Source organism: Micropterus dolomieu, linkage group LG12 (assembly GCF_021292245.1).
Source record: "Micropterus dolomieu isolate WLL.071019.BEF.003 ecotype Adirondacks linkage group LG12, ASM2129224v1, whole genome shotgun sequence".
NCBI lineage: Eukaryota > Metazoa > Chordata > Actinopteri > Centrarchiformes > Centrarchidae > Micropterus > Micropterus dolomieu.
Window position 1 is genome coordinate 7,126,193 of NC_060161.1, and position 11,564 is coordinate 7,137,756.

Genomic DNA, 11,564 nt, shown 5'->3' on the forward strand with positions numbered 1-11,564 from the left:
CGCATTGACCGTGGTTGTTGCAATGAATGACTGAAAATAAATCAGAAGGGAAAGTGAGCAGCAGATAGCTGTGAACATAAACATCACCACCAGTTACATGCATGTTTTAAGCCAAGAATCTCTTAGTCGCATGAGGCAGAACACTCAACGGCCCAGTCCCAATGTCTCCCCTAAGCCCTGAGCCCTGAACCCTCAGACTTTACTGACGTCACTTGGAAAGTGATTGAGTTTAAGAGGCTGCAAGGGCTCAAAATGCTGTAAACAGGAACGGGATAGCAACACGATGACGATGCAGAAACACGTTGCACACATTTTATTTTGTGTTTTTGCCTGCCTTTAAGTCCTGCATGCTCTCACCCTACAGAGTGGACGAGAGGTAAATGTCAGATTATCTACATTTGTCAGTAATCAATAATGCACTATTGTTGGTCAAAACAGCCTCATTAAGCAAAAACTAAAATAAATAGTTGAATAAACAAAGTGTGTAAAGGTGGTTGCTTTCCTCTTACTTCATGTGTTCCATCTTAAGTTAAGAAAAATTCTAACAATGTTAACATCAGCGTTGGTGTCAAAGAATTTGTTTACCGTTTTTCTTCTTCTTCTCTTATAAGGCGTATTTGCTGGGATTTTTCTCTCGCCTTCCCCGTGTTTCACGTCATACCGCTATGAACTGTGGGCTTATGCAAAGTCTGCAGAAATGCGGACTTACAAAAAGGGTCTATACAGGGCTCAAAATGTCTGCGAGAGAGCCCTCGCGCACTTGACAATTTGACAGTGGGACAGCCCTAAGCCCTCACGGACTTCCCGGGAACGCGCCTCAAAGTCTGTGAGTCTGTGAGGGGGGACATTGGGATTGGGCAAACATATGAAGATGACAACATAAGGACTGAACACAACTGAGGCTAATATATACAGGGACACCACACACACACACACACACACACACACACACACACACACACACAAGCAGGCGGGGCAATTATACACAGGTGAGGCACATGAGCAATCAAGGCAAACAGGTAACAAAACTAGACAAAAACACCAATGATTACAAAATAAAACAGGAAGTAAAGCTACTGACAATACACATGTAAATGTGAAACCAAATATAAATGAGAACAAGGAACCAATGATCAACTAACCAAACCTAAACAAGAACACAGAGGCAAAGAATAAAACAGGAACGGACATCAACAAAATAACAGAAAACACGAAACTCAAATCCAAGATCGTGACAGTGTACTACCTACTGTAGATGGGTCATCATAGAGAAGTTATGCCAACTGTTGCAACTATTGTTTGTGACTTTGATGTTAGTAATGAGGTCTGCAATGACCAAGACTGCTGAATTAATTCGAATGACCGCACCAGATTAATGAGGTCTGCAATGACCATGACTGCTTGATCATTGATTTGATGTTGCATGACTGATGAGAGACTTGTGATGAGAGACTTGTTTTGCACTGAGTTTGGAGGTAACCTGGAGGACTCGAGTGAGCTAGGGGCTCTAGGCGTGTCTGGACTACCCATATTTCAAAAAAAGCTCCCAGCCCCAAACAACTGCGCAACTACGAGGGTGGATTACTCCTGCTAATCTGGCTCAAAGTACATCCTTAATCAGCAAAATCAACAAGGAATAAATGCTATTCAACACTTTGTCGATCTGTATTACTTGACAAATTACATGGCTTTATTTCAAATGAAGCCAGTGCAGGAAGCGTAGAATTTGGATTTAGCATGGTCAGTACTGTAAGAGAACTCACTGAGGCAAGTGTATACCTGGGTACAAAGCAAAAGCACTCCTCTTGCAGTTTGGTCCTTTGGGGTTATTGGTCCGCACAAGGAAGGTGTCTGCAGCACTGAATGCAGGTGAGAAGGCAGGTGCAAACATTTAGTGGTAAGTAGATACACTAGATTTGATCCGTGTCGGTTCTCTTGCCGTAAGCGGATCAAGGTAAAGTAATACACCAGATGTAGGCTAAAGAGATGACGACCAGAGATGAGACCCTGGAGTGTGGAGGCTGGTACCACGCTGTGCTGAACCCTGTATTGCTGTAGAAAGTGCAGGAAATGCTTAGAAAGCCCCAGCCATCATGACCATTATTTCCGTCTCTGGCCAGAAGAGTGGCTTAAATGTGAAGTGTTGTTGAACACAGAGGCAGGCTGCAACACGAGGCCTGGCAGTAAAGAGGGGCAATGATGAAATGGATGGAATTAGCCAGAGACTGAAGGGTGCAATCAGGCTGTCTGCAGAGAAGTGCCCTGGAGTTGCAGGCTGGGAGCAGATAAAAGGTGGAGAACAGACGTTTTTTTCTCATAGACTGAGGAATCGGACATCAGCTTGGTAGCCTACCACAACGGGAAACTGAGAAGCTGACATCCGCAGAGATTTCGCACTGAAAAGACAGACAAAAACTAATTGGAAAACTACAGAGTGAAGGCCCACAGTCAGCTGATTAGAGAGGCGGGAAGAGAGAGCGTGTGAATGAGAGGGAGATTGTATGTGAATAAATGAATCTTGGTAGTATCTGTCAGGCCTCACCAGTGATTGATCTTGCTTGTTTCTTGAGTTTTTGTCTATTGGACCAACCCTTGCTCTCTTGTGCTCAAGGATCACACTTACCTGCCAACCGGCTCATTGAAAACCTGACACCAACGAACCATAACTCTGGACCTGCTTTCTCCGCTCACCCCAGCCACTGCCTGTCACTCTCCACACCACCCCAGCATTACCCTCTACCCACAGCATTTCCCTTCTCTGCTTTTGTAAAAATTTATACTCGTAAACCTGCTGAGTCTATAGTTTGTGTCCTAAATCGTCTCAATAAACCTCAGCGTCATTTCTATCACTAAAAATTGATGATTCCAGCAGTGACTAAGTTTGAGTCAATTGGATAACAGGACAACTTAGAGGAAAAAAACAACAGATGTTCAGATGTTCTTTGAATTTGGTCATATTGCAATTATTTATTCATTTTCAGCAACATCCATTGTAAATGCTTCAGGGTTATGCAGCAAAACCAACATATCTAACACAACTTGGGAAGCAATATCAGGGAAACATTATTTATCTTCACTATGGTTGTTTACTCAGACCTGCAGCCATCAGAGATAATTGGACAATTTATCTGCATCACATGAAAAAGAAAACTCAGTTATATATTCCAAACATAGTCTCCAAGCTAAATTAAATAATTGATCACTACGTCTACTTTGGCAGTAAAAGAGTCACTATCTGAGACAAAGCTGTGGAGCTAGACGTATTTTACCATCTTCAAGCAGTCACAGTGCTGCAGTCTTAAATGGGAAGAAAAATTCTGATTTAAGATTAGGCCGCTGCCACTTTCTCAGCACCTCTGATCCGCTGTGGGACACATGGGACTGAGCAAGTCAAAGTCACCAACGAGAAAATATGCTGAAATTACTTAAGTGAAGGGAGGGCATACAAACAAAAACAAGAGCAATCCAAGCTCTGGAGATGATGACAAGCTGCAGATTCACTGTTTCACAGCTGAGAGGAGAAAAGAAGAGGGCCAAAGGCCACAAACAGTGAATCTGTTTATGGGAGAGTGAAGAGAGATGTAGAGGATGTCATGATGGAGGAAGAGGGTGTCTTCATCCCATAAGGAGCTGACCCCTTTTGCTCCCTAAGCCACTTCAGAGTAAAACTCCTCCACTCAACAGCCCAGTAGTCATGTCTGGGCCTTTGTATGCTCTATAAATAGCTGCTTATGCTCCGGCTGAGTAGGAACAAGCTGTGCCCGTCACCCTGAGAGGCAGAGAGGAGAATAGGAAACACAAACTCCCATGGAGATCCCGTGGTTAAAGAATGGTCTACTTGAAGCTCTTTTTGTGTTATTGTGTTTATAACGTCTGTGTTGTGAGTGTGTCTTGTGTTATGCATTTTTGATGTTTTAATGTATACTCTATGGAACCTGGTCAAGCCACTTACAGATTTCCAGAAATGGAGAACAAAGTTTTATCTTATCTATCAACAAGACTCACAGACTCTGAGGTTCAGCAGAAACTGATGGTTTCTGACATCCTCAGTAGAAAGTCCTTTAAACATGTTCAGTCTCTTTCTAAACCTTCATGTGTCGAGTGTGTGAAAATGCTTCTGTTGGTACTTGTTAAAGCAAAAGTTATCAGTAACACCTAAACTGACACAGGATGGATTCAAAAGCTGATATGTCTGCAGCAGTGGAACCCACCAGTCAATCTATCTCCAACCCTACAACCCAACCCTTTATTTTGAATTTTAGTGAGGTTCCTGATGTTTCCAGAGATAGCAGATATCTCAGGATGAATTGTGGTGAAACATGTAAAAAATAATTCCCTGGAGGTTTAGAATGTGTCTGTTTACTGGGATGGAAAACATATACACTATAGTGTCTACAGAATGTAAACATCACAGAGCTTCAATCAAGTATTTGAGCAAGAAGATATACTGTAGAATATACTGTATATGTGATCCTGTCATGTGAGTTTGACTGCATATAATAATTTTTCAAAATATAAAGTTAGAATTTATTAGGAAATTTTCAAGTGCTTGTAATGTACACCTTACCTGCCATAGGCATAGGCTGCGGGGGACTGCAAATGATGCACTAAGCCCCTCTCTCCTCCTCTCTCTTTTCTTCTGTATGTAACCTTATCCCATAAATCCCTCAACAAGATGGCACCGCAGACGTCCGCCTCTGGATTATGCTCCATAGTGCTTTTTGTGTTTTTTTTTATAAACTCCTTTTTATAAATTTCCTTTTGTACTGTTTCTGTCAGAATTTGCCATCCTTATATTTATGCAGTCAGTACGTATTAATATTATATTGTAAATATCTGATTATATCTTTTTATGTGACAACACTGAAGAAATGACACTTTGCTACAATGTAAAGTAGTGAGTGTAAAGCTTGTATAACCATGTAAATTTGCTGTCCCCTCAAAATAACACATCGCATGTCTAAACCACTGGGAAAAAAAGGGAGTACACCGCTAAGTGAATGACTTCTCCACAAGCTAAAGGTTTGCTTGAGGTTAAAGTAATCCATGCTCTTCACATGATAACGTTGCATTTACTGCATTTAGCCGATGTGATACATCTATGTTTTCAGTAACTATCTTTACTATCTGTGTATCTTTCACCGGAGGCTCAGCAATGTGAGCACAGCTAAATGTATTGGATGATAACAAAATCGTTAGTGAGCTGGACTGAATATTATAATGAGATTGTGTCACTCTTTATAACAGTTAGACCGCAGTAAGTAAATTTACTGTAGTGTTAGCGTTCTTTAGTTAGCGGTTTTGCAGCAGTATGTTATGTGGGTCACGTTAGTTACAGCGACTGAGAGGTGGATGAGCTGTGTACCTGAGTATCCATAAAACCACAATAAATCTATAAATGACTCCACATTTGCTTTTCACCACTACATAATTTCTTGAAGGCTAAATCGACAGTTTAACATAATACCGGTGGTACACAGGATAGTAATATGGGTCGCGTGTTAGTAAGTGAACTAATGTGGAAAGTGATACAACTTTCAGCGTTAGCCGGCGAGCTAACATGACTCTCTCCGTGTTTCTCCAGCTTTTCTGATGTTCACTGTGTTTCACACGGCATCATCTGAATCTGTTTGGTCTGAACGGCTTCAGCACATAAAACTTCTTTGTAACATTCGTACTATTTGTGTTTTTCACTGGAGGCTCAGTAATGCAAGCACAGCTAACTGTATTGGCTGATAACGAAACGGTTAGTGAGCTAGACTGAACATTGTAATAATATTTTTGTCAGACTTTTTAACAGACCACAGTAAGTAACGTTACTGTAGTGAATGGATCTTCCTCTGTGTGTTGTTCTGCGCCGTTATGTTGCAATATTGTACATTATGTGGGACACGTTAGTTAAAGTGACTGAGTGGTGGAGAAATTGTGTACCTGAGTATCGGTAAAACATCAATAAACCTAAATTGAACGTTACGAAACAAACAGTGGTAGATCCGTATGACCAGTCGATGTTGACTATCAGGTATGTAGCGTGCCAACCTCCACAACCAAGCTATATTCTAACGATAACATAGCTATCCTTATTAGCTAGGCTCCTTGCTTGCTAATAACTTATTTCTAGGTGGGTATCAGACAAGAACATAGATAAACTAACTTATCAGAGTTAACTGGGGGAGAGGGGTAAACCCAATAGTGATAGCCTTAGAGGGCTGCACCTAAACTCATAGAATCTGGAGTTACAGTACGTAACTACCGTTTTGATTCAGACTGTGCACGAAGAGGAGGGGTTGTTGTCAATAGCCACATTCACACTGCCATATTTTCCGGGTTGCTGTGTCAATGTGCGGGCTTGCTGTGCTATTTAAAAGGTACGGAGCTGGAAAGGGGGGTCCAATTTGATCCAACTTTTAGCTGGGATCACAGCCGGCATGCCGGTGTTGTATACACACGTAACTGGTTCCAAAAAGCCGGACCGCTACCTGAAAGCACACATGGTTGCAGGATTATGCCGCAAACGCATTAAAAGAGACTGAGCTCAATTCTGTCTCTCCCGTGAGTCTCGTCTCCACTTAGCCGACTAGCTAGCAGCATCAAAGCTAGCTAGTCAACTAGCATCCCACTGACTGACACTACGGTCTGCCCTCCCTAGCTGGGACCATAGCGACCCTTGTCAGCACTTCCTCTCCAGCCTCAATCCGACACTCCTGGATCCTTCCGTCCTTGCCCATTATCGGCTGCCCCTGTTAGGTAGGACCGCTTAATCATCCTTCTGACTCACACAATGCTTACTCCACCTTCTAACTTCTCAACCGAAAGTTTATTTACTCGGCGCCTCAGCATTCCGTCCTGTCGGCATACTGCCGCAGCTCAGTTTCATCATCACAACAAACAACACATGCTCTCCGACTGCTTACGACACTTGGGCAAAGCTAACCAGCCGACACAACACAATCACATCTCAAACTCACATTGTTCAACACCCAATCATTAAACACCAAGGGCCCTATCCTCAATGAATTCATTAGGGACAATAAACTACACTTTCTCTACCTCACAGTAACCTGGCAAAAAAAACCTTCAATATTTCTCCCTCAACCAGACTGCACCCCCAAATACATCTAAATGGAGAAGTTACGCCAGGGCGTGGTGATGGTTTAGCAGCAATACAACCACTTAAACTACTGCAATATCCATTCCTCCCACATCCTCTTCTGAACGCCTTGCTTTTAAACTGTTTGGTCCTAAACCCTTGGGAACTGCCACCTACACTGTCATCTAGCTTTAAACAATCTGGCCCCTCCATATTTCTCAAGCATCGAATGTACTCTAGACTGGAAATGCACATGGACAGCTGCGGACCCCACGGAAATCCCAATGACTTTGCAAAGAAATTTCCTAACTAGTGCACTCTGAGTGAGTTGTGACCTTGTGGGTCAAGCTGTACTTTGAAATGGTGAATGTCTTTGCATTTCCAGAACAGTGCTTTTATTTTGACAGGTTTACTGTGGTTTATTTATTGAATAGTGGCACTACATCATGCAACTTCATTGTACAAGTATCCTCCACAGTGTTGTGTTTGTTTCTCTGTCGATATATCTTTCCACTTTATTTAAACTGACATTATCCTTCCCTAACCCCAACCAGTGCCCTCCACTGCACCTAAGAAGGCCGTCCCTGATTTTCCTAATCGACTAATAGTCGTTAGTTTAAGCCATGCGTCGACTAGCCATCACACGCTTAATATATATTTTTGGAGCATCAAAAAATGGTTCCAGAGCTGAGAAAGAATGTTATAAATAATATTTTTATCACTGTGCTACATTTCAGAGAAATACAAAATATAATAATGAGCCTTTAAAGGGGCACGAAGCAATCGTACAAAGGTAATGATTCTGAATGTGTGTGAACAACCAGCGAACATTTTGTTAGTTCTGTTGCTGAGCCCCGCTGCACGGCAGCATTCCCCACTGGGACCCTCACCCTAGGATCCTTGTAGTAGGGCTGCAACTAATTACTATTTTCATAGTCAACTAATCTGCAAATTATTTATTCGATTAGTCGACTAGTCACGATTATTTTTGTCATCCCCAAACCCTAACCCTATTAACCCATTTTACTAATTAAATAACTTTGAAGTGAATTACTGATCTCCAACACACAGCCTAACTAGTTAACGCTACCATTAAGTGAACAAGGTTTACTATTCAGAATGAACACCAGTATCAACACCAGGGGGAAACCAGGGAGAAGACAAGACAGCATAGGCTATTCCTATAATTCACTGATTTATACAAACTTTAAAACTTTTATCTGTTTAAAAAAGATTTTTCCTTTGGAAATATATAAAAAAAAATGTATGTATGTGGCGGTCAGCATTGATATTGGGGAGGTCCGCCACAAATAAATGAACGTATAGGAAAAACTGCCTTTCCTCTGTCTCTGCTGCTCTGTTGTGGCTGCTGCAGTGGTCTGAGTAACTGGGACCAGAGGGCTCTGTGGGCGTGACTGGCACCGGCCGGCTGGCACCACTAACCTCGCGAGCACTTGTGGAGCTTCTCAACCTCGAAAACGTTTGAGCACATTGTCAGGCAGTCATGGCAGACAGTGGAAGCGATACTGCCCCCAGCACTTCCTGTAGTGCATTGCAGTTAGAAAAAAAACAACCAGAAATGTTCCTAATATGAAGATTGTCATCTCTCCCTTAAATAGCATCTATGTAACGATGCGTCCTCAATGAAATTTCACGCCGATGCATTTTTATAGTCGCCGTCGTCGATTATAAAAAGCCCTACCTTATAGTAGCCTGAATTAGTCTGAATAGCAGCTATTGCAGAGCTATTAATGTTTTTTTTGTTTGTTTGTTAAGACCAATTTGCACTCTTGCTGCACTGCTTCTTATTTCATTGAGCTTTTATCCTCAGTTATACATTTGTTATTTTCATTTACATTTGTGAAACAAAATCTAAGTAGCATAGCTAAGTTTTTCTCCTCACAGCAAAAAAATGTCTTGGTTGGAATCCATTGAAGGAAATAAAATTAATGGGTGTTAGGTTGGTTTATTTGTGGACAGTGTCTTAATGTCTAAAGAAAATGTGGACCCTGAGGCTAAACCAGTTAGGAACCACTGACGTTTGCTGACGTAATCTGCACTCTGCGCATGCGTTGGCGTCTGTAGCCACCTGTCGGAAGCTCCGTCTTAAACCGGACTCTTATCCAGTTTTAATCCACTCTTTTTTTCCGTTACATTTTTTATATCCTTTTTATTTAACTTAACTTTATTTAAGTTTTACGTGGGTTAAGGATTTTAGTCATCCGACATGGATTTTAAGCTAGATGACCGTAAAAACGCGATCAACGCTACTGACCACAACAAAGCTCCGGTGACTATGATAGCCGAGATAACTCTGCCCCATGAGGACTGCTCACTCCTTAAGAAAGCGAACAAAAAGATTGCTGACCTTATGGAAGACATCCGACGACTTTCAGAGGAACTCAAAGAGAAAGATTCCCTGCTGACTGGCTTTATGGATGTGGCTTCAGTACAAGCCAAACAGATTGTTTCTCTTAGCAAAACCGCTAACATCCAGGACACCGTGTTTTGGGACCCCTCTTGCCTTCCCAGGCTTTCATCCTGCTCGACTCCGAAGCATCAGTCAACCTGGGCTGAAGTGGTGGTCCGTGGCTGCAAGAGAGGCTCGGATGGGGCTGCCTCTCCTCCGCACATCGGCCTCTCCAACCGCTATGCAGCCCTGTCTAACGACACTCCGGTCCATCCAGCGGATGCACCTGCGGCTTCGAGTCTCCCTGATACGGATCTCTTTCGGCGCACAGTGCCTGCCGACACTGTTGCATCTCCTCCACCGGCTACATCTCCTGCACTGGGCCGCCGGTCTGCCGCTGGGCCTGATCGGTGGCAGTCATCCCGGTCAAAAACCTCCGCTTCCCGACGTAGGATCCTGAAGGAGGCTGTGCTCAGACGCTCCGGAGGCCGTCTCTAACCTGCACCGTCGGGTAGCCCTTCTCTCAGGTCTGTTACTGCTACTCCAACAAAACACTCAGCAGCTCACACACTCCATCCTCAGTCCGCACGCAGTGTTGAAGCAGATTCTGCTCAGTCCTGCTCTGGAACCCCACAACCGGCATCTCCTTGTCCTCTTTTCTCCCCAACCACACTAATAATTGGTGACTCCATAACCAGAAACCTCCGTTTCTTTAACGCTACCACTCACTGCTTCCCCGGTGCCACCACGGCTGACATCTAAAAAAAACTCCAGGACCTAATGCCGTCGCTCCCGTTCTCCATCACAAGAGTGATAGTCCATGTCGGAACAAATGACACAGCTCTTCAGCAGTCTGAGCTGACAAAATTAGATTTTAACCGTCTTTTTAACTTTTTACAGCAGTGTGGAAAGTCCGTTTTTATCTCTGGTCCCATTCCCACAGTTGGTCGCGGTGCTGGCCGCTTCAGTAGACTCCTTGGCCTCCACGACTGGCTCCAGTCCGCCTGCAGGGCTCACCGTGTGTGTTATGTGGATAATTTTAATATTTTCTGGCAAAGAATGTCTCTTTTTAAGACAGACGGACTTCACCCAAACAAACGGGGCTCAGTAATGTTAGCTGCGCACATACAGCATGTGGTGCAGTCCACACATGACTTACGTGAATGACTAATCATTCATACAGCACACCTGGACTCACCACCGCTCACTGAACAGAACTCTGCCTCACTGCCACAAACAACTGTCTCCACCTGCTGGCATGTAAAGCCGTCTGCTCCCAGCGCTGTTCCAAAGACTTCTATTCCTGTCATCATCACGCATAGACCAGTAAACCAAAATGTGCACATCCCACACAGAAATAATAGTAATCTCTTAAGGATTAGGATAACTGCACCAACTCCAGCACCCAGAACAAACTCATTTAAAATGGCTCTCTTCAATGTGAGATCACTTTCAAGTAAGACTTTTATCTTAAATGATTTTATCTTGTCTGCAAATCTAGATTTTACTGAACTGAATCCTGGTTGCAAATGAATGACTATAGCCAGCTATCTGAACTGTGTCCGCCTCAATATGATTGTTTTAGTCAACCGAGGGTCAGTGGTCGTGGTGGTGGGCTAGTGAGCGTGTATAGGAAAAATTATAAATGTCATCAAGTACGCTGTGATGAATTTAGCTCCTTTGAAGTTCTCACTCTTAAAGTTGGAGGGCTGCAACCTATCATATTTGTTATAATTTATCGCCCCCAAAACCGCCTGGAGGATTTTTATCAGAACTTCCTGAATTTATATCTACTCTGGTTTTAAATTATGACAGAATTGTTCTTTGTGGCGATTTTAATATTCATGTTGATGACCCCACCAATGTTAATGCAACTAACTTTTTAAATATGGCCACTTCTTTTAACTTCAAACAACATGTCAAAGGGCAAACACATAAACATGGTCATACACTGGACTTGATTTTCACCCTGGGTGTCAGCATTTCCTCTGTGGAATTAGTGGACATGACCATATCTGACCACAGATGTATTGTTTTCAGCTGCGATTCGCCTGTTACTCATGC